The sequence below is a fragment of the Chiloscyllium plagiosum genome, unplaced genomic scaffold (assembly GCF_037043375.1).
Source record: "Chiloscyllium plagiosum isolate Xiang-an unplaced genomic scaffold, Cpla_swu_hap1 HiC_scaffold_10, whole genome shotgun sequence".
NCBI classification, from domain to species: Eukaryota; Metazoa; Chordata; class Chondrichthyes; order Orectolobiformes; family Hemiscylliidae; genus Chiloscyllium; species Chiloscyllium plagiosum.
The window spans coordinates 19416892-19440331 of record NW_028270148.1 but is presented as its reverse complement, the minus strand read 5'-3'; the positions used below and the strand labels follow the sequence as shown (position 1 = coordinate 19440331).

Below are 23440 nucleotides of genomic sequence, written 5' to 3'. Positions count from 1 at the left end.
CAAGCTAACATTTCTAGTCCAGGTGACTATTTTCAGAGCTGAAGTGAAGTGTGGAGGGGTCAGTATTTGTGTCGTTTGGTGGTGGGGGTGGGGTGGGCTGGGGGAAGGGTGGGAGGTGGCAGGAGAATGAATTAGCCATCAACCATTGCTGCCAGGACTCTCACCGGGGCCCAGGTTCGATACCAGCCTCGGGAGACTGTGTAGAGTTTGCATATTCTCTCTGTGACTGTGTGGGTTTCCTCTGGGAGCTCCGGGCTGAAGGGCCTTTTTCCATACTGCAGGGATTTTATGACTTCATTAGCTCCAGAGATCCTACACCCATTGCTTCCTACCTCAGTCTCCCAAACACGAACAGCCTACTTCTAACCTCCTTCCCAAAATCCTGCCCTACTGAGCTAATTTCCTTCCACATTGACTTCATCCTCTCCCCACTCGTCCAGACCCTGCCAACCCACATTTGTGATTTCTTTGATGTTCTCCATCATATTGACAATATCCTGTTCCCTGGCCCTAACTGCCTCTTGTTTACCATGGATGTCCAATTCCTCTATACCTCTATTCACCACCAGGACAGTCTGCAAGTTCTCAGCTTCTTCCTCGATTAGAGACCTGGACAGCCCCCAGCGACCACCACTCTCCTCCACCTGGCTGAACGTGTTCTCTCACTGAACAATTTCTCTTTTTAATTCACCTCACTTTTGATAAGTGAAAAGAGTGGCTATAGGCACCCACATTGGTCCCAGTTATACATTCCTGATGAAGGGTTTATGCCTGAAATGTCTGCTCTTTCCAGTCTAGCAGTTAGACACACTGTTTTTCTGCCATTCGCACATTCCGATCACTTAATCTGAACTAACAACATTTTTTCTCCCCCTGCACTCTACCATCATCCCTCCCAACAGTTGCACAAGTGCTGACCCTTCCATACTTCAGCTCTGCTGAAGAGTCATCTAGACTCTAAACGTTAGCTTGCGCTCTCTCCATGGATGCTGTCTGAACTGCTGTTACCTCCAGCATTTGTTGTTTCCAGTATAGATTCTAGCATCTACAGTAATTTGCTCCTAATTAATTAATGAAGTACTTTGAGATGTGCAAGGTACTAGATAACTGAATTCTTGCTTTCCTTCAAAACCTTTGATCAAAGTGGAAAACTTACAAATATAACACTTAATATCTGTTAAGTGTGTACTACTTTCTATAAAATCAATTTTTTTACTTGCTTAGCTTTAAAATAAGTTTGTAAAAATACTAGGTAGCACACTTTATTAGTGCAAATGAAAAAATACCTTGTGTTTCAACAGCACTGGTGTGAATTAGCTTGCTATTTTCAAGAGCCCCAGCTGTACCCAACTAAATGATTAGGACAAGTTGTCATAGGAATACTTGAAGTACATTTGCTTCATAATTACAAAATGTTTCTTACGATGGAAATTAGACTATCATCAAAGCCCTCGGTTATTGGTATGTCTTCCTGGGGAAAATCACATGACTAGCATAGGAATACAGAACTGCACAGTGCTCGAATAACTAACACCAACGTTTCACTTGGATTACACGATTACCTGCACAACCAATCTTGCCATGCAATGACACAGCATGCTGCTTTTGAAAAGCACATTCATTTTATCATACTACAAGGCAACAGACATCCAGTTTTAGAGCTATACGGGCTTGGAAACAGGTCTTCAGTCCAACCAGTCCACACTCACCTTGTTCCCAAACTAAACTAGTCTCACCTGCCTGCTTTTGGCCCAGATCTCTCCAAACTCTTCCTATTCATATACTTATCCAAATGTCTTTGAAATGTTGTAACCATACCTGCATCCATCATTTCATCTGGCAGTTCATTCCACACACTAACCAGTGTAAAAAAAACATTGCCCCTCATGACCTTTAAATCTTTTCCTCTGCACCTTAAAAATATGCCCATTAGTTTTGAACACCCCCAATCTGTGGAAAAGACCTTTGTTATCCTCCTTACCTATGTTCCTCATGATATTATAAATCTCTATAAACCTCAACCTCCTGTGTTCCAATGAAAAAGTCCTAGCCTCTCTTTCCATTCCCAGCAACATGCTGGTAAATCTCTTCTGAAACCTCTCCAATTTAATAAGGAGAAAATAAAAATGTCTGAAATAAGGAAAATACTTTCCACACAAACTTATCATGTTAATTACACCACAGTTTGAAGAAGAAATATATTAAAATTTTACAAGAAAGAGAGAATTAAGATAATAACTTGTGAAAGAATTAAGCAGATATCAGTGTGAACACCTCAAGTTATGGCAGTATACTTGTGGCTAATTGTGAAACCATTGTACAGTTTAACCCTATACAGTACTTGCAACTTTTAGGGATTCAGAATAATTTAATGGCACCCCAGAAGGTTGGTTAAGTGGGGTGCTGGCGCTACCAGCATTGAGAGGGGCATTAGAAGTTTTGTTCATTGCCCTATATAAGACATGAGATTGTAAGATACAATACAATACAGGAGCAGAATTAGAACATTAAGCCCATTGAGACTGCTCCGCCATTCGACCATGGCTAATATGTTTTGTAACCCCATTCTCCCTACAACTTTTTATCCCCTTACTTATCAAGAACCTAAATATCTCTGTCTTAAATACAGTGACTTGACCTCCATAGTCTTCCATGGACAATGAGTTCCACAGATTAAATATCCACTGGCTGAAGAGATTCCTCATCTCTGTTCTAAAGGGTCATCCCTTCACCTTGAGGCTGTACTCACAGGTCCTAGTCTCTGCTAATAGTGGAAATATCATCTCCACGTCCACTCTATTCAGGCCTTTCTGTATTCGGAGAGTTTCATTACATTACATTACATTACAGTATGGAAACAGGCCCTTCGGCCCAACAAGTCCACACCGGCCCGCCGAAGCGAAACCCACCCATACCCCTACATTTACCCCTTACCTAACACTACGGGCAATTTTAGCATGGCCAATTCACCTGACCTGCACATCTTTGGACTGTGGGAGGAAACCGGAGGAAACCCACGCAGACACGGGGAGAACGTGCAAACTCCACACAGACAGTCGCCTGAGGCGGGAATTGAACCCGGGTCTCTGGCGCTGTGAGGCAGCAGTGCTAACCACTGTGCCACCGTGCCGCCCACTTGCCACCGTGCTGCCCACGAATCGAATTTCAATCGGATCCCCCTCATCCTTCTAAACACAATCAAGTACAGACCCAGAGTCCTTGACCTGTCCTCATATGACAAGCCTTTCACCCCAGGATCACCTCTTGGAAACTTTCTCTGGATTCACTCACCAGCATATCCGTCCTTAGATAAAGGGCCCCAAATTGCTCACTATATTCCACATGCTGACTGACCAGTCATATACAGCCTCAGTAGTACATTTCTGGCCTTCCATTCTAGCCCTCTGAAAACTAGTACTAACATTGCATTTACCTTCCGAAGAGCCAACACAACCTGCTTGTCAACCTTACGAGAATCCTGAAGGAGGACTCAAGTCCCTCTGTGCTACAGATTTCTGAAGCTTCTCTCCATTTAGAAAATAGTCTACACCTCAATTCTTCCTCTCAAAGTGCACTTTCCCCCATTGTATTCCATTTACCACTTCTTTGCCTATTCTCCTGGCCTATCCATTTCATTTTTCCCCACTTCCACCATCTATTTTTGTGGCATCTGTAAATTAACAACAATGGCCTCAGTTTCTTTGTCGAGGTCATTAAAGTATAACATGAATCGTGGTCCCAACACTGACCATACGGAACTCCATTGTCACTCACTGCCATCCTGAAAAACACCCCTATATCCCCACTGTCTTCTTCCAGTCAGCCAATCTTATATCCATAGAGAAAGTGATAACTGCCAGTTATCCTGCTCCGAGGAGCAGGAGAATTGACGTTTCGAGCATATAGCCCTTCATCAGGAAATCTTTATGCTCGAAACGTTGATTCTCCAGCTCTTGGATGCTGCCTGACTGGCTAGGCTTTTCTAGCATCACATTTTTCGAATCTTATATCCATGCCAGTACCTTGCCCATAACACCAAAGAGGTCAACGTAATTAGCAAACTCCTGTGCAGCACCTCACCAAAGGATTTCAAACAGATCATGCCACTGGCTCTCCTTGTTTAACTTGCCCACTACCTCCTCAAAGAATTTTGACACATTTGACAAGCATGACCTCTCCTTGACGAAGCTGACTCAGCCCTATTTTACAATGCACTTCCAAGTAGTCTGCAATCTCATCTTTAATAAAAAGCTTGAAAATCTTCACAATTGGACAATAACTTATCTTCTGCCTCCCTCCCTTAAACAAGGGTGTCAGGTTATCCATTTTCCAGTCTTCTAGGACCCTCTATGTCTCCAGTGATTCCTTAAATATTACCACTAATGCCTCCATATCTATTCAGCTATCTTCTTGAGAACCTTGGGGTGTAGATCATCCAGTCCAGGTGATTTATTTGCTTTTAGGCCCTTCAGCTTCTCCGGCACCTTCTCTTTTATGATGATCACGACACTCATTTCTGCCCCTTCACTCTTGAAGTTCTGGTATGTTACTGATGTCTTTCACTGTGAAGACTGATGCAAAGTACCTATTCAGTTCCTCCACCATTTCTTAGTCCCCATTACTAATTCTTCAGCCTAATTTTCCAGCAATCCAATGTCTACTCTTACCTCTCTGTTGCCTTTTATATATCTAAAAAGTCTTTCAAACTTGTTTATATTACTAGCTGACCTACCCTTATATCTAATCTTCTCCCCGACTGTTAGTTTTTAAAGGCTTCCTAATTCTCTGGCTTCCCATTAACCTTCACCACATTTTTCTTTTGCTCACATGCTGTCCCTGACTCCCCTCATCAGCCATGGTCATCTTATTCCCCCCTTAATACTTTTCTTCTTTCTTGGGATGAATTTCTACTGTGCCTCCTGAATTACCCCCAAGAAATTCCTGCTGTTACTACACCACCAACTTCCCTGCAAGGCTCCCTTTCCAATCAACTCTGGCCAACTCCACACATGTCTTTGCAATTACCTTTACTCAACTGTAATGCCGTTACATCTGATTCCAGGTTCTCCCCCTCAAACTCTGGGGTGAATTCTGTCATTTTATGATCACTGCTCCCATGTGGCTCATCCACCTTAAGCTCCCTAATCAAGCCTGCCTCATTACACATCAAATCCAGAATTTCCTGTTTCCTCCAGACTGATCCAAAAAAAAATCTTAAGACATTCCACAAATTTCCTTGGGATCTGCAACCAATCTGGGTTTTCCAAATCCACCTGCACACTGAAGTGTCCCATGATCAATGTAATAGTGTCTTTTTTACATGCTTTTGCTACTTTGATTTATTTTCTGCCCCACATCCTGACTACATAATTCCTGCTGCGGTCTTTTTCCTTTGCAGTTCCTCATTTCTACCCACACAGATTCTGTACCTTCCAAACCTATATCTTTTCTTGCTAATGATTAATTTCATTTCCTACCAACAAAGTAACCCTGGCTCTCTCTGCCTGCCTTTTCAATGGGATGTGTATCCTTGGAGAATTCATTATTTTATTTTAGTGCTAAGCAAACAGCTTGCCCACTTAGGTGAATGTGAAATATTCTATGACAATAGTTTGAAGAAGAGGCGTCATCCCCAATATTTATTCCTCAACCAATATTAATGTAGATTACCAACCTCCTTGCTGTTTGTTGGATTTTTACTTCAATTAACTTGTAGGACCTGGATGTTGCTCACTGGGCTAGAGTATATTGCACATTTCTAGTTATCATTGAGAATGTGGAGTTGAGCTGCATTCTTGAACTGCTGCAGTCCACGTGTTATGGGTAGACCCATAATAGCATTAGGAAAGGAATTCCAGGATTTTGACTCAACGGTGAAGAGATAATGATATATTTCCAAGTCAGGATGATGAGTGAGTGGAGGTAAAACTTGCAGGTGATGTTGCTCCTATATATTTATTCAATGGTAATGGTTTGGAAGGGGCTAAGGATATTTGGTGAATTTCTGCAGTGCATTCAGATAATACACACTGCTGCTACTACAGAGTGTCAGTGGTGGAGGAATGACTTTTTGTCAATGTGGTGCCAATCAAACCTGCTACTTTGTCTTGTATGATGTCAAATGTCTTGAGTGTTGGTGAAGCTGCACTCAAATGGAGAATAAGCCATCACACTTCCAATTTGTGCCTTGTGAAAGGTGGACAAACTTTCGGGAGTCAGTAGGTGAGTTACTCACTGCAGCATTCCTAGCCTCTCACCGTCTCTTGTAGCCACTGTGTCGATATTAGTTTCTGGTTGAAGGTAACTCCCAAAAAATTAATAGTGGGGTAATTCAGTGATGGTAACACCATTGAAAGTCAAGAGGCAGTGATTCGATTGTCTCTTATTCAAGAGAATCATTGTTTAGTATTTGTGTAGTGCAAATGTTAACTTGCCTCATTTCAGCTCAAACCTGGTTACTGTCCAGCTCTAGCTGTATTTGGATACTGACTGCTTCAGTATCTGAGAAGTCATGAATGGTGTTTAACATTGTGAAGTTATCAGTGAACACTCCCGCTTCTGACTTTATGATGGAAGAAGGGTTATTGATGAAGCAGCTGAGGATGATTGGGACCAGGATACTACTCAGGGGAACTCGCGCAGAGATAACTTCAAACTGAGATGACTGACCTCCAGCAACCACGACTGTCTTCCTATGTGCCAGGTATGACTCTAACAAACAAAGACCGATACTCGTTGATTCCAGTTTTACTAGGGTTCCTTGATGCCACACTTGGTCAAATGTGATCTTGATGTCAAGGGTTGTCACTCTCTCAATTCTGGCATTCAGCTCTTTTGTCCATGTTTGAACCAAGGCTGTAATGACTTTAGAAGCTGAGTGGCTCTGGTGGAACACTAGGTGTCAGTAAACAAGTTATTGCTGAGCAGGTTCTGCTTCATGGCACTGTTGGTGACACCTGTCACTTTACTGATGATCAAGAGTAGACCAATTGGCTATTGGATTTGTCCTTTTTTTGTTTGTGTACAGGACACATGTGGGCAACTTTTTACATTGCAGTAGAGATGCCAGTGTTGTAGCTGCACCGGAACAGCTTGGCTAGGCAAGTTCTGGAGCACTAATGTTCATTACCATTGCCGGAATGTTGTCAGGATCATTAGCATTTGGAGTATCCAGTGCTGCCAACCATTTCTTGGTGTTCAGAAATTGATTGGCATGTTTCCTAAGTTACTGATTATATTTTAAATACCATCTGACATCACCATTGAGAGAACATAGCTTTTCTTCCTTCTTCTCCTCCTCAAAGACTTTCTTAGAATTACTTCTTAGGCCAAATACATAATCCCTCCAACTGATATTGCATTTCCATTAACATCGCTTGAACTTAACTTCTGACACTCTTAATTACCTGGAATTATCTTGCCATTATCTCTCTGCCTATAAATTCTGTGCCTATGCACTTCCCTTCACTTCACCTGATGAAGGAGCAGATCTCGGAAAGCTTGTGATTTCAAATAAAAGTGCTGGACTATAACCTGGTATTGTGTGATTTCTGACTTCATCCACCCCAGTTAAACACCAGCACCTCCACATCACATCATTGGAGCAGCAATACAAATTACCTATTTTGTAACATCAAAATTGCAGTTGTCATTCACGAGGGTAGGTATCATTCAAAGTATAGAGTAAATAATTTGTCAAATTTTATGACAGCACTCGGGTAAATACAGCAACTGTGCCTCTATCAGCGAGAAGGGATGGAAAATGGCAAAATATCAGGGATTTGAACATCTTAATGGAGCTGTTCATTGACTAGTATTTTTTCAGCCTAAAGTAACTCTTAACATTATCTTTCAACAACATAATTCAAAAGTTAAGAGGGTAAAATGTACCGAAGTCCTCAGTTGCGAAATTTTACTACTAATTGCATTGTTCAGCACATTATTTCACAGGTCAGTTAGTTGCCATGCTTTAATGATGCAGAAAAATATTTTTAAATGCTGTTTAATCTTTCGCTTCACTTTTAATGTCCAACCAAACTCTTAGTAAAACAGAAACATTACAGCAAACAAGGTAATAACAAGCCTAAATTTAGTTTGGTTCACAAGAAATGATGAAGCAATTTATAATTGGCTTGCTTGCAATATTTCTAGTCTAATTACTGCAAAGGAAGTTCTGATGACTAGTTTCCCGTCATCAGCCATGATCAAATGGCAGAGCAGGCTTGATGGGCCAAATGGCCTAATTCTGCTCCTATATTTTATAATCTTATTTTGTAATTCTGCTTGTTATACCTGATGTGATCTTATTTGTATTTCTTTCAAAGAATATGTGTAGTATGATATATTGTTATGTAGGCAGGTAAGAAACTAAATAGTTCTAATGTACCAGAAGCACAACTGTTTACATCAAAATATAGGTTAAGGCTAACGTTCAAGTTATATGTCTTCTGATTCAGGTTTTCAGTATTTTAACCTGGCTATACATTAAAGTTGTTATCTTTTATGGTGTACCATCAGACTGAACAACAGCACTGGCTGGAGGTTTCAAGGTCCTTTATTTTGTAAATCAGCAGAAACAGAATATTTCTTGTATCTGACAATATAAAATTAAACTAATACCATTTAGTCTAAGACCAGAGTTGCTTTCCCCACTTATCCAAAGTACTAAAAGTAGGTAATCCAAATAACTCATCTTCAAACGTTTGGTGAAAGCGTGATCCATACTTCACAAGTATTTTTCTTGGAATCTCTTCCATATTCAGTATTTTCTATGCAGGTTGTTTTACATTTTATGAAGTACGAATTTTCACTCAGATTAGACTACAAATAAATTGCCATTTAGTGAACACGTGCCTTGACTTTGAAAAACGTTGTGCAACTAGTAACAAACTACTTACTCCCGTCCCAACACACATTATCAAGCTAAAATTTATGTCTAACATAATTTGTTGATTTTAATTTTTACCACAAGAGTTTTTGCAGCAACATAATACAATTAGACCATAAGAAATAGGAACAGGAGTATGCCATTCATCCCCTCAAACCAGCTCAGCCTTCAGTAACATCATGGATGACCCGACATTCCTTCTTAGCCTTTCCCCATAGCTATTAATTCCCCAACTGATCAAGAATCTATCTCAGCCTTAAATATATGCAAAGACTCTGCCCCCCACAGCTTTCTGTGGCTCGGAGTTCCAAAGACGTGAAGAATTTAGAGTGGGTTATTTGTAGACCACAAACTTTCCTTACCTGTATTGGTTATAATGTGATTTCAGCCTCATCAGTTTAAATAGCTTGGCTATTGTGTGATTTTCTTATAATGTGAGATTGCATGAGAATAGAACTATTGTGTTATATCAGTGACCAGGCATCCACTACATTCTGGGGTAGTGAATGCCACATTGTAACAACATTCTCTTTCCAGCTAAGCTTTCATGACAATTTTCACATGAACAATGATCAGTGACAAACTTATTCATCAATTTCCTTCATTCCAATTTTCTCTATAAATTCTCTGGACAATGCTTGCTTTGGGATACAAAGTTAAAAATCACACAACACCAGGTTATAGTCCAACAGATTTAATTGGAAGCACACTAGCTTTCGGAGCGACGCTCCTTCATCAGGTGATTGTGGAGGGCTCGATCGTAACACAGAATTTATAGCAAAAATTTGCAGTGTGATGTAACTGAAATTATACATTGAAAAATTGATTATCTGTCAAGCCTTTCATCTGTTAGAATACGGTGATAGTTTCAGTGAATCTATCACTGTATTCTAACAGATGAAAGGCTTGACAGACAATCAATTTTTCAATGTATAATTTCAGTTACATCACACTGCAAATTTTTGCTATATTTCTGTGTTACGATCGAGCCCTCCACAATCACCTGATGAAGGAGCGTCGCACCGAAAGCTAGTGTGCTTCCAATTAAACCTGTTGGACTATAGCCTGGTGTTGTGTGATTTTTAACTTTGTACACCCCAGTCCAACAGCGGCATCTCCAAATCATGCTTTGGGATAGTTCTGTAGATGCCAGCAGCCTCTTCTTCTAATAGACTGTTCCTCTGATGTAAACTAAGAGTCTATGCAGAATATCACAACTAAATCTAATTTTGTTCTAGTCTGGTGTTCACTTAATCAAATTTCAGCAGCAAAGCAAGACCAAAAACACTGGCTTTTCTTAAACTCTTCATGTACTCAAATACTGAAGTCAATTTGGCCATCATTTCAAGGATTTTGGCGTAAAGACAGGACATACTTGGAATCTTCAGAATATACTGGAGCAACAAATTTCCGTAAATTTGCTGGTGTCTCCAGTCAAACATATCACAACCACGCTCTTAACTATGTTATTAACTCGTCACCCCATTTTCTGAGCCTGGTACAGACAAGGGACTCAAAATGAAAGAGATATTAACAATTTCAATCCAAGACAATCAATCTTGGAATGTGACATCGCCACACACTAATAACAGTGTGTATCCAAAAAATGTTACTCTTTCCAAAATTCCTCCTCATCTGGAGAAGAGGCTGGTTTGTTATCAAAGCATCTACTTCAAAACCTGAGTGAAGCCAGTGTCAGCACTTCAATGCAGAGTACATGATTAAAGCAGTTAACATTTTTTTAAAAGAGTACATTTTTGTTAAAAAGCAATGTTTTTCACAAATTAATGTCTTCTATCCTTACCAATAAAGGACTACATGTGCTTCCACCACAGAGACCAGCTGTTGTTCACAACCTTCCTTTTGAAACACCCATTATATGTTTTTCCTATTGATGTACTCCCAAAATACATATCTGTCCTTGAGTTGCTGTACCTAAGATTATACTTAGCTTGGAAGTCATGCAATGAAGGTTCATTAGCATTACTCCTTGGACAAGAAGAATTGACATATACTCTATTAAATTACTGAAATGATATTAAACACAAAGATTCCAAAGGGACTATACAAGAGAGATACAGAGATACTATTGCTCTGCCTAGAAAGTCTAGAACTAGAAGGCATAGAGACAAGCTTCAGGGACAGCCACTTCAGACTGAAATGAGAAATTTCTTCATTTAGAGGACTGTTGTTCTTTGGTATTCCTTACCTTAGAAATTGTAAATGCTCAAATGGGCAGTATATTCAAGACAGATCAATAAGATTTTTGTACAATAAGGGAATTGAAAGATGAAAGATGGTCAATGGGCCATTTGACTTATTCCTGCTCCTAGTTATGTCATTACATTTTAAGTCAAGTGCCCTAATGACTTGGTCAGTTACAGCACCACCAAGCTTTTAGAAGTGAATGCACATCTAAATTTTGAAAGACGTTTGGTAAAGATATTTTTTGGCAAATGTATGCATGTATGAAACAGAAGAAGAAGTTGACCTCTTGCTACTTTCAGCCTGATTGGCCATTCAAGATCAAGGCTGATCTCTTTTTGCTTTGAATTTCACATTCCCATCTACCCCTATAACCACAGATTTTTGATACAGACAGGGGAATCGATGTACCTCAACTTTAAAATATCCACTGACCCACATCTCCAATGCCTTCTGAGGCAGAGTTCCAAAGATACATACCTCAGAAAGAAATTCCTACATGTCGGAAAAGGGAGATCCTCTAATTTTAAAAATAGTGCCTCTTCATTCTGGATTCAACCAGGAAAAGAAACATCCTTTTAATGTCTACTTTGTCAAGACTATTCAGGATCTACTGAGCATCAATTTGGGAAAAAGTGTGATGACTCTCAAGTACTGCTATTCCCCTGGTCACCACAAAAGTTAATGATTTAATCAAAGTCAGTCAAGTCTCTAATTTACTTGTTTGATCGAATCAGTTTAACAGAAAACACTGACCAGATGATCCCTCACTTAAAAAGAACATTCTATATATGCCACAGGTAAATAAAACCATGAATTATCAACACATAATCGTACTAATTGAAAATCTAAGTCCCTTGTAAACTTCAACACAGAGACGAACAATAAAACATTAGCATTATGGGTGGAGGGAAAAAAAACAACTGGAGAAGCAATTCAAAGCAACAATCCACCAGGTTTGATCAGAGGTTCTTTTTACTTCCCAAGATCTCTTTTTCAATCCTCTTACTCCAGGTGCTTTCACTTCTTTGCTAATAGGTTTACCCCTCGTCAGAAGTTTTATTTCATGTGGCACCTTATCAATTCATTTCTGGATATTCATGTACTATTAACTACTGGATATCTACCAACTTTGCCCAATCATGAGATTTTCTAATTGCATGCTATAATATCTTTAATGATCAATTCTAACAACTTTCTCACAACAAATGTCAAGCTAACTGGCATATGGAGTCATAGAGTCTGATGTACAGCATAGAAAATGACCCTTCAGTCCAACTCATCCATAAATAAATCTAGTCCCATTTGCCAGCATTTGGCCCATATCCTTTCAAAGCCTTCCTGTTCATATACCCATCCAGCTGCCTTTTAAATGTTGTAATTGTACCAGTCTCTACCACTTTCTCTGGCAGCTCATTCCATAAACACACCACTCTCTGCTTGAAAAGGTCCCTTTTAAATCTTTCCCCTCTCACCTTAAACCTATGCCCTCTAGTTTTAGACTCCCACCCTGAGGAAAAGATCTTGGCTATTCACCCTATCCATGCCCCTCATGATTTTATAAATCTCTGTAAGGTCACCCCTCAGCCTCCTTTGCTCCAGGGAAAATAGCCCAGCTTATTTAGCCTCTCCCTGCAGCTCAAATCCTCCAACCCTGACAACATCCTTGTAAATCTTTCAAGTCTTACAACATCCTCCCTTCAACAGGGAGAACAGAATTGCACACAATATTCCAAAAGTGACAAAACCAATGTCCTGTACACACTTGCAACACGCCCTCCTAACTCCTGTACTCAATGCACTGACCAATAAAGGAAAACATACCAAACAACTCCTTTACCATCCTGTGTACCTGCAACAGGTACTATGAACTTGCAACGGTCTCTTTGTAAGAATTCTATGATTCCATGAGTGTGGAAACAGACCATGATGACCAATGAGCCCAACGACCTTCCCAAGAGAAACCCACTCAGATCCATTCCCCTACTGAAAATGTGTTGCTGGAAAAGCGCAGCAGGTCAGGCAGCATTCAAGGAGCAGGAGAATCGACGTTTCGGGCATGAGCCCTTCTTCAGGATTCCTGAAGAAGGGCTCTTGCCCAAAACGTCAATTCTCCTGCTCATTGGATGCTGCCTGACCTGCTGCACTTTTCCAGCAACACATTTTCAGCTCTGATCTCCAGCATCTGCTGTCCTCACTTTCTCCAAGAAGATCCATTCCCCTACCCAATTACTCTACATTTCCCCTGACTAATGCACCTAACTTACACATTGCTGAACACTATGGACAATTTAGCATGGTCAATTCACCTAATCTGCACATCTTTGTTCAGCAATACTTCCCAAGACCTTAGCATTAAGTGTATAAGTCCTGCCCTGATTTGCCTTTCCAAAGTGCAGCACCTCACATTTATTGAAATAAAACTAAATCTGCCACTCCTCAACCCATTGGCCCATCTGATCAAGGTCCCAATATACGGAGATAACTTTCTTTGATGTCCACTACACCTCCAATTTTAGTGTCATCTGTAAACTAACTTACTCTACTTCTTATGGTCACATCTAAATTATTTATATAAATGAAAAAAAGCAGAGGACTCAGCATCAATTCTTCTGACACAATGCTGGTTACAGGTCTCCAACCTCCAACCCTAACCCTCCACCACCTTCTGTCTTTTACTTTTGAGCCAGTTCTTTATCCAAATGGATAGTTTTCCCTGTATTCAATGTGATCTAACCTTGTTAACTATCTACTATGAGGAACCTTGTCGAATGCCTTACTGAAGTCCAACAAGATCCCATCCATCGTTCTGCCTTTGTCAATCTGTTCTGTTACTTCTTTAAAAGGCTTAAGTTTGTGAAACACGATTTCCCATACATTTAGCCATGTTTACTCTACGTAATCAGTCCTGGCGTTTCCAAATGCATGTAAATCCTGTCCTTCAGAATTCTCTCCAAAACCTTGCCCACCACCGATGTCAGGCTCACCAGTCTGTAGTTCCCTGGCTTTTCCTTACCACCTTCGCCAACCTCCAGTCTTCTACCTATGGCTATCGATCTTACAAATATCTCAGCAAAGAATTCAGCAAATATCTCAGCAAAGAATTCACTAGCTTCCCATAGCTTTCTAGGGTACACCTGATCAGATCCCAGGAACGTATCCACTTTATGCATTTTAAGATGTCCAGAAGCTCCTGTTCTGAAATATGGACATTTTTCCAAGTTGTCGCTATTTATTTCCCCATGTTCTCTAACTTCCATATCCAAATCCACAGTAAACACTGATGTAAAATACTCATTTACTATCTCCTCCATCTCCTGTGGTTCCACACAAATGTGGCCTGATCTTTAAGGGGCCCTACATGCTCCCTAGTCATTCTTCTGTCCCTTTGGAACCTCCATATCCCAATTTGCCAAACTATGTCCCCTTTTTGCCCTCCTGATTTCCCTCTTAAGTATACTCCTACTGCTTCCGTATTCTTCTAGGGATTCACACGATCTCTGCTGTATGCTTCCGTCTTATTCTTCACCAAAACCTCAATTTCTCTAGTCATCCAGCATTCCCTACACTTACCAGCCTTGCCCTTCATCCAAACAGGAATCTATTGTCTCTGGACTCGTTTTGGAAAGCTTCCCATTTTCCAGCCGCCCCTTTACCTGAGAACAAGTGTCCCCAATCAACCTTTGAAAGATCTTGCCTAATACCATCAAAATGGCCTTCCTCCAATTTAGAACTTCAACTTTTAGATCCGGTCCATCCTTTTCCACTGTTTGAAAAACTAATAGAATTATGATCACTGGCCCCAAAGTATCCCCCCACTGACACCTCTGTCAATTGTCTTGTCTTATTTCCCAAGAGTAGATCAAATTTTGCATCTTGTCCAGTAGATACATCCACATACTGAATCAGAAAATTGTCTTGTACACACTTAACAAATTCCTCTCCATCCAAGCCTTTAACTCTATGGCAGTCCCAGTCTATGCTTGGAAAGTTAAAATCCCCTTCCATTACCACCCTATTATTCTTACAGATAACTGATATCTCCTTACAAACTTGCTTCTCAAATTTTCCACTGACTATTGGGGCATCAATAGTACAATCTCAATAAGGTTTCCTCTTTATTTCTAAGTTCCACCCAAATAACTTCCCTGGATGTATTCCCAGGAATATCCTAAGTACAGCCATAATGTTATCCCTAATCAAAAATGCCACTCTCCCTCCTCTCCTGTCCCCTTTTCTTTTGTTCTGATAACATCGATACCCTGGAACATTAACTGCCAGTCTTGCCCATTCTTGAGCCACATCTCTGTAATTGCTATGGTATCCCAGTCCCGTGTTCACAACCATGCCCTGAGTTCATCTGCCTTACCTGTTAGGCCTCTTGCATTGAAATAAATGCAGTTTAATTTGTCAGTCCTACCTCGTTCTCTACTTTGTTCCTGTCTGCCCTGACTATTTGACTTGCTCCTTTTCCCAACTGCACCAGTCTCAGATTGATCTCGAACACCCTGGGCTCCCCCTCCATGAGATTAAATCTTCCCAAGCTCCATCAGGCACGGTGGCTCAGTGGTTAGCACTGCTGCCTCACAGCACCAGCTTGGGCAACTGTCTGTGTGGAGTTTGCACATTCTCCACGTGTCTGGGTACTCCAGTTTCTCCGGGTGCTCCGGTTTCCCCTCACAATCCAAAGATGTGCAGGTCAGGTGAACTGGCCATGCTAAATTGCCCATAGTGTTAAGTGCATGAGTCAGGGAAATAGGTCTGGGTGGGTTGCTCTTTGGAGGGTCAGTGTGGACTTGTTGGGCTAATTGACTTGTTTCCATACTGTAGGGAATCTAATCTAAAAAAAATCTCCCTGCAGTATATTAGTCCCCTTCCAATTCAGGTGCAATCCGTACTTGTACAGGTCACTTCTACCCCAGAAGAGATTCCAATGATCCAAAAATGTGAAACCTTCACCCCATCCCAGTTCCTGATCCACGTATTCATCTACTCTATCCTCCTATTCCTACCCTCACTACCTCGTGGCATCGGGAGTAAACCAGATATTAATACCCTCAAGGACTACCTTTTTGAATTCCTGCCTGACTTCCTATATTCTCTCCCCAGAATATCGTTGTTTTCTCTTCGTATGTTGTTAGTTCCAATGTGTACAATGACCTACTGCTCAGATACCCTTGATCCTGGCACCAGGGAGGCAACACACATTCTGATGTCTTGCGGTTGGCCACAGAAACATTTATCTGTGCCTCTGACTACAGAGTCCCCTATCATAATCGATCATGTAAAGCCTGATGTACCCCTCGTTACATTAGAGCCAGTCTCAGTATCAGAAACCTGGCTGTCAGTGCTCCTTCCCCTAAAGATTCCTTCACATCCCTACATTTTCCACAACAGCATAGTTGTTTGAGATGGGATAGCCACAGGAGACTCCTGCATTACCTGTCTTCCTCTCTTACCTTTCGTGGAGGTAACCCATCTTCCTGACTATCTGTGGTTTTTCTCCCTTCCTGCAACTGCCATCATTATACCCCCTGACTCCTGTAAATTCCTCATTGCCTCTAATTGCTGCTCTAACCAATCCATGCAATCTGGTAGGATTTGCAATCAAACACTTCTGGTAGATATGATCATCAGTAACATGGTAACTTTCCCTAATCTCCCACATCTGACAGGAAGAGCACATCACTCTACTAAGGGCCATCTAAGCACCTTAACAATCTACTGACCCAGAAAATAGCCCAGTTTTACAGCTCTAAAACACTGCTTCAGGCTAACTTAGTACCTGTTTTTTATATTTTTAAAGTTTGATCAAGAAACAGATCTCAAAAACATAAAAAACCCATTCTACTCACTATTGCAGATTTACAAAGAAAACAGTATGGTTACATATTTCCTGTTTTCTGCCTCCCCCCCTCTTCTTGATCGGAAGGGTTTCCTGAATCAAGGGAAGTTTGGAAAATTCACACAAATGAATGTACTATCCTTCTTTTAAAATTAAAAAATCACAACAGCAGGTTATAGTCCAACAGGTTTAATTGGAAGCACTCTAGCTTTCGGAGCGTCGCTCCTTCATCAGGTGATAGTGGAGGACTCAATCCTAAAACACAGAATTTATAGCAAAAATTTACAGTGTGATTTAACAGAAATTATACATTGAAAAATACCTTGATTGTCTGTTGAGTCTTTCAGCTGTTTGAATACCATGACAGTTTCACTTATTTCATGTGTAAATCACAAAACCTTTTTGGAAAAGTTGCATTCTCAGGTTAGCTGTAACAATGGGTGATAGCTAGACAACATGAGAATCCAATTTTTCAAAAAAGGTTTTGTGATTTACATATGAAAGAAGTGAAACGATCATGGTATTCAAACAGATGAAAGACTCAACAGACAATCAAGGTATTTTTTCAATTATAATTTCAGTTACATCACACTGTGAATTTTTACTATAAATTCTGTGTTTTAGGATTGAGCCCTCCACTATCACCTGATGAAGGAGCAACGCTCCGAAAGCTAGTGTGCTTCCAATTAAACCTGTTGGACTATAACCTGGTGTTGTGTGATTTTTAACTTTGTACACCCCAATCCAACACCAGCATCTCCAAATCATCTTTCTTTTAAGATCTTGAAATGAAGTCCATCCGAATACAGACTTGTCAGTTGCAGATCCATCAGTTTCATATCACTTCCTTCAACCTGATTTACAGCAATTATTGAAATTGTTTTCTATTCTCTACAGTAAAGACAGTGCAAGATATTTGTTTATTCTGCAATTTCCTTATCGTTTATTATTAACTCCATATTCTTGCTCTTTTGCTAGAGGGCTAATAATCATTTTACTCTTTCCTTTTTAAGTACCTGTAGAAACCTTTGCTATCCATTTTTACATTTGTAGGTAACTTCCTCATGCTAATTTCTTGCTAATTAACTTTTTAGTCATTTTCTGTTATTTATATTCTGACCCATCATCTGACTTTACACAGTTATATACTTTTAAGTTTGATAATTTCCCTAATTTTTATTTATTCACTCATGGGATATGGATGACATTGGTTGGGCCAGCATTTACTGTCCATCTAGTTTGCCTTCTGAAATTAGTGTTCAGCTGCTTTCTTGAAAAGTACAATCTATGTATGTACATATATATAGGTATATGTGTATCTGTAACACCATTAGAAGGAGAGTACTAGGATTTTGATTCAGCAACACTGAAGGAACTGCAATATATAGAATCAGAGAATCCCTGCAGAGATGGATGCTATTTGGCCATCAAGTCTGCACTGACTCTTCCAACAGCATCCCACCCAATCCATAACCTGCTATTTACCACAGTTAACTCACCTCGCCTGCATATCCCTGAACACTACAGACCATTTAACATGGCTAATCCAGCTAATCTGCAAATCAATGGATTGTGAGAGGAAAACCGAGCAATTGGAGGAAACCCATGCAGATGCTGGAAGAACGTGCACACTGACAGTGGTTCAAGGCTGGAATCAAACTCGGGTCCCTGGCACTGTGAGGCAACAATGCTAAGCACTGTGTCGCCCTTATTTCTTGCAGATGGTGGCATTCCCATGTACCTGGTGTACTTGTCCTTTTAAATGGATTTGCAAGGTACTATATAAGGCACCTTGGCGAATTGCTGCATTGTATCTTGTATATGGCACACACATGCTTCTGCACGTTAGTAGTGGCGGGACTGGATGTTCATGGATGTGCTGCCAGTCCAGTAGGCTGTTGTGTCCTAGAACATCTCAAAGTCTTTAGAATTTTATTAGAACTTCACTTAACCAGGAAAATAGGGTGAAGTATATCATTACACTCCTGACTTGATGCTTGTAGATCGTGAACAGGCTTTGAGGAGTTGTAGACTACAGGATTCTGATCCTTTGACCTGCTCTTGTAACAACAGAACTCATATGGTTTACTCATTTCAATTTCTATTCAGTAATAACTCTAGGATTGTTGATGATGTAGGATTCAGTGATGATTATACCATCTCCACTTCTCTGATATGCAATTTTAAGAACTTCTGTCCCAACAGAGTCGACATCCCAATGGTATAGCCCTGAATTTACCCAGTACTGGTGCAAATGCCTCACGAATTTGAACCCACTTCTCTTGCACTGGTCTTTGAGCCATGTATTTATCGCTCTAATTTTATGTACCTTATGCCAATTTGCATGTGGGTAAAGTAATAATCCTGAGATTTAAACTTCGAGGTCCTGTTTAATTTTGAACCTGGTCACTCGTAGTCACAATGCAAGACCTATTTGATATGGTACCTTATCAATTGGTTTCTGGATATCCAAGTACTACTACTACTACTGGAAATCTACTGACTTTTCCCAATTACCTTGCAATCTTCTAATTGTGTCAGTCTTCACAGTGGAAAACACAAATAACATCCCAAAGGTTCAAGACAGTTGAGGGGGCAGAAGTGAGTACAGTGGCCATCACCAAGGAGAAGATATTAGAAAAACAGAAAGATCTCTGGAAGTGGACAAATCGCCTGGACCAGATGGGGTACACCCTACAGTTCTGAAGGACGTAGCTGAAGAGAAATAGTGGAGCCTTTAGTAGTAATCTTTAAGCTATCACTGGAGTCATGAAGGGTCCCAGAGGACTGGAAAATTACTAATGTAATCCTCTATTTAAAAGAGTAAGGCAAAAGACGGGAAATTATAGGCCGATTAGCCTGACCTCAGTCGTTCGTAAAAGTTTGGAGTCCCATTTTGAAGGATGAGATTTCTGAATACTTGGAAGCGCAAGGTAAAATAGGGCCAAATCAGCATGGTTTCATCAAGGGGAGGTTATGCCTAAGAAGTCTGTCTGAGCTCTTTGAGGAGGTAACAAGCAGGTCAGACCGAGGAAAGCCAACGGATGTTCTCTGTCTGGATTTCCAGAAGGCCTTTGACAAGGTGCCGCACAGTAGGCTGCTGAGTACGATAAGAGCCCATGGTGCCAGAGGCAAGGTACTAACATGGATAGAAGACTGGCCATCTGGCAGAAGGCACAGAGTGGGTACAAAAGGGTTTTTCTCAGGATGGCAACTCGTGACAAGTGGTGTTCCATAAGAGTTAGTGTTGGAACCACAATTTTTCACTTTATACATTAATGATCTGGATGAAGGAACTGAGAGCATTCTGGCTATGTTTGCAGATGATGCAAAGATAGGTGGAGGGACAGGTAGTATTGAGGAGGTAGGGAGGCTTCATAAAGATTTTGACAGAATAGGAGAGGGGGAAAGAAGTGGTAGATGAAGTATAATGTGGGAAAGTGTAAAGTCATGCATTTTGCAGGAAGAATAGAGGCATAGATTATTTTCTAAATGGGGAGAAAATTCAGAAGTCTGGAGTACAAAGGGACTTGGGAGTCCCAGTCCAGGATTCTTTTAAGGTAAACTCGCAGATTGAGGTGGTAATTAGGAAAACAAATACAATTTTGTAATTATCTTGAGGGGACGAGAATATAAAAGCAGGGATGTACTTCTGAGTCTTGAAAAGGCTCTGGTCAGATCACATTTAGAGGACTGAGAGCAATTTTGGGCCCCATGCCTTAGGAAGAATGCACTGGCCCTGGAGTGGGTCCAGAGGCGGCTCACAAGAGTGATCCCAGGAATGAAAGACTTAACATACGAGGAACATTTGATGACTCTGGGACTATACTCAATGGAGTCTAGAAGGATGGGGTGGGGGTCTGATTGAAACATACAGAATACTGAATGGCCTGGACAGAGTGGGCACTAGAAAGACGTTTCAATTGGCAGGAGTGACGAGGACCAGAGGGCACAGTCTTGGAGTAAAGGAAAGACTCTTTAGAATGGAGACAGTGAGAAACCTCTTTAGCCAGAGAGTGGTGAATCTGTGGAATTCATTTCCATAGAGAACGGGGGAGGCCAGGCCATTGAGTGTATTTAAAGCGCAGAGAGATAAGTTCTTGATTGCCAAGGTGATCAAAGGTTATGGGGAGAAAGTGCTGTTTAAAAACCCATCAGGCATGATCGAACGGCAGAGCAGACTCGATGGGCCAAATGTACTAATTTCTACTCCTGTGGTTTAACGGCTATAATGCCTTTATTGATCAATTCTAACAACTTTCTCGCAACAAATGTCAAGCTAATTGGCACATTTATAGAATCCCTACAGTGTGGAACAGGCCATATGGCCCAACAAGTCTACACCAACCCTCTCAAGAGTAACCCACTCCCTTATATTTACCCCTGACTAATGTACCTGACCTACACATCCCTGAACACTATGGGCAATTTTGCATGGCCACTTCGCCTAACCTGCATATCTTTGGATTGTGGGAGTAAACTGGAGCACCCGGAGAAAACCCGCACAGAAACTGGGAGAACGCGCAAACTCCACACAGACAGTCACCCAAGGCTGAAATTGAACTTGGGTGCCTGGCACTGGGAGGCAGCAGTGCTAACCACTGAGCCACCGTAGTGTTCAGGGATGTGCAGGCTAGGTGAGTTAACTGTAGTAAATAGCAAGTTATGGATCTGGGTGGGTTGCTGTTGGAAGGGTCAGTGCAGACTTGATGGCCGAATGGAGTCCATCTGCACTGCAGGGATTCCCCGTTTTCTGCCTCCCTCCTTTCTTAAACAGAGGGATTTAGAGTCATCGAGTCATAGAGATGTAAGCATGGAAACAGACCCTTTGGCCCAACCCGTCCACACTGACCAGATATCCCAACCCAATCTAGTCCCACCTGCCAGCACCCGGCCCATATCCCTCCAAACCCTTCCTATACATATACCCATCCAAATGCCTCTTAAATGTTGCAATTGTACCAGCCTCCACCACTTCCTCTGGCAGCTCATTCCATCCACATACCTTCCTCTGCGTGAAAAAGTTGCCCAGTAGGTCTCTTTTGTATCTTTCCCCTCTCACTCTAAACCTATGCCCTCTAGTTCTGGACTCCCCAACCCCAGGGAAAAGACTTTGCCTATTTATCCTATCCATGCTCCTTATAATTTTATAAACCTCTATAAGGTCACCCCTCAGCCTCCGATGCTCCAGGGAAAACAGCCCCAGCCTGTTCAGCCTCTCTCTGTAGCTCAGATCCTCCAATCCTGACAACATCCTTGTAAATCTTTTCTGAACGCTTTCAAGTTTCATAACATCTTTCCGATGGGAAGGAGACCAGAATTGCACGCAATATTCCAACAGTGGCCGAACCAATGTCCTGTACAGCCGCAACATGACCTCCCAACTCCTGTACTCAATACTGTGACCAATAAAGGAAAGCATACCAAACGCCTTCTTCGCTGTCCTATCTTCCTGCGATTCCACTTTCAAGGAGCTATGAACCTGCACTAAGTGTATAAGTCCTGCTAAGATTTGCTTTCCCAAAATGCAGCACCTCGCATTTATCTGAATTAAACTCCATCTGCCACTTCTCAGCCCATTGGCCCATCTGGTCAAGATCCTGTTGTAATCTGAGGTAACCCTCTTCGCTGTCCACTACACCTCCAATTTTGGTGTCATCTGCAAACCTACTAACTGTACCTCTTATGCTCGCATCCAAATCATTTATGTAAATGACAAAAAGTAGAGGGCCCAGCACCGATCCTTGTGGCACTCTACTGGTCACAGGCCTCCAGTCTGAAAAACAACCCTCCACCACCACCCTCTGTCTTCTAACTTTGAGCCAGTTCTGTATCCAAATGGCTAGTTCTCCCTGTATTCCATGAGATCTAACCTTGCTAATCAATCTCCCATGGGGAACCTTGTCGAAAGCCTTACTGAAGTCCATATAGATCACATCTACTGCTCTGCCCTCATCAATCCTCTTTGTTACTTCTTCAAAAAACTCAATCAAGTTTGTGAGACATGATTTCCCACGTACAAAGCCATGTTGACTATCCCGAATCAGTCCTTGCCTTTCCAAATACATGTACATCCTGTCCCTCAGGATTCCCTCCAACAACTTGCCTACCACCGAGGTCAGGCTCACTGGTCTATAGTTCCCTGGCTTGTCTTTACCACCCTTCTTAAACAGTGGCACCACGTTTGCCAACCTCCAGTCTTCCGGCACCTCACCTGTGACTATCGATGATACAAATATCTCAGCAAGAGGCCCAGCAATCACCTCTCTAGCTTCCCAGAGAGTTCTCGGGTACACCTGATCAGGTCCTGGGGATTTATCCACCTTTAACCGTTTCAAGCCATCCAGCACCTCCTCCTCTGTAATCTGGACATTTTGTAAGATGTCACCATCTATTTCCCTACAGTCTATATCTTCCATATCTTTTTCCACAGTAAATACTGATGCAAAATATTCATTTAGTATCTCCTCCATTTTCTGTGGCTCCACACAAAGGCTGCCTTG

The 23440-nt window shown here is 41.3% G+C and overlaps 1 protein-coding gene across 2 annotated transcripts in view; it reads right to left on the bottom strand.

The window, feature by feature from the left end:
* The window catches only part of cnsta (consortin, connexin sorting protein a), a 97857-nt gene that overhangs the window by 9445 nt on the left and 64972 nt on the right, over positions 1-23440 (bottom strand). The window lies entirely within an intron of this gene.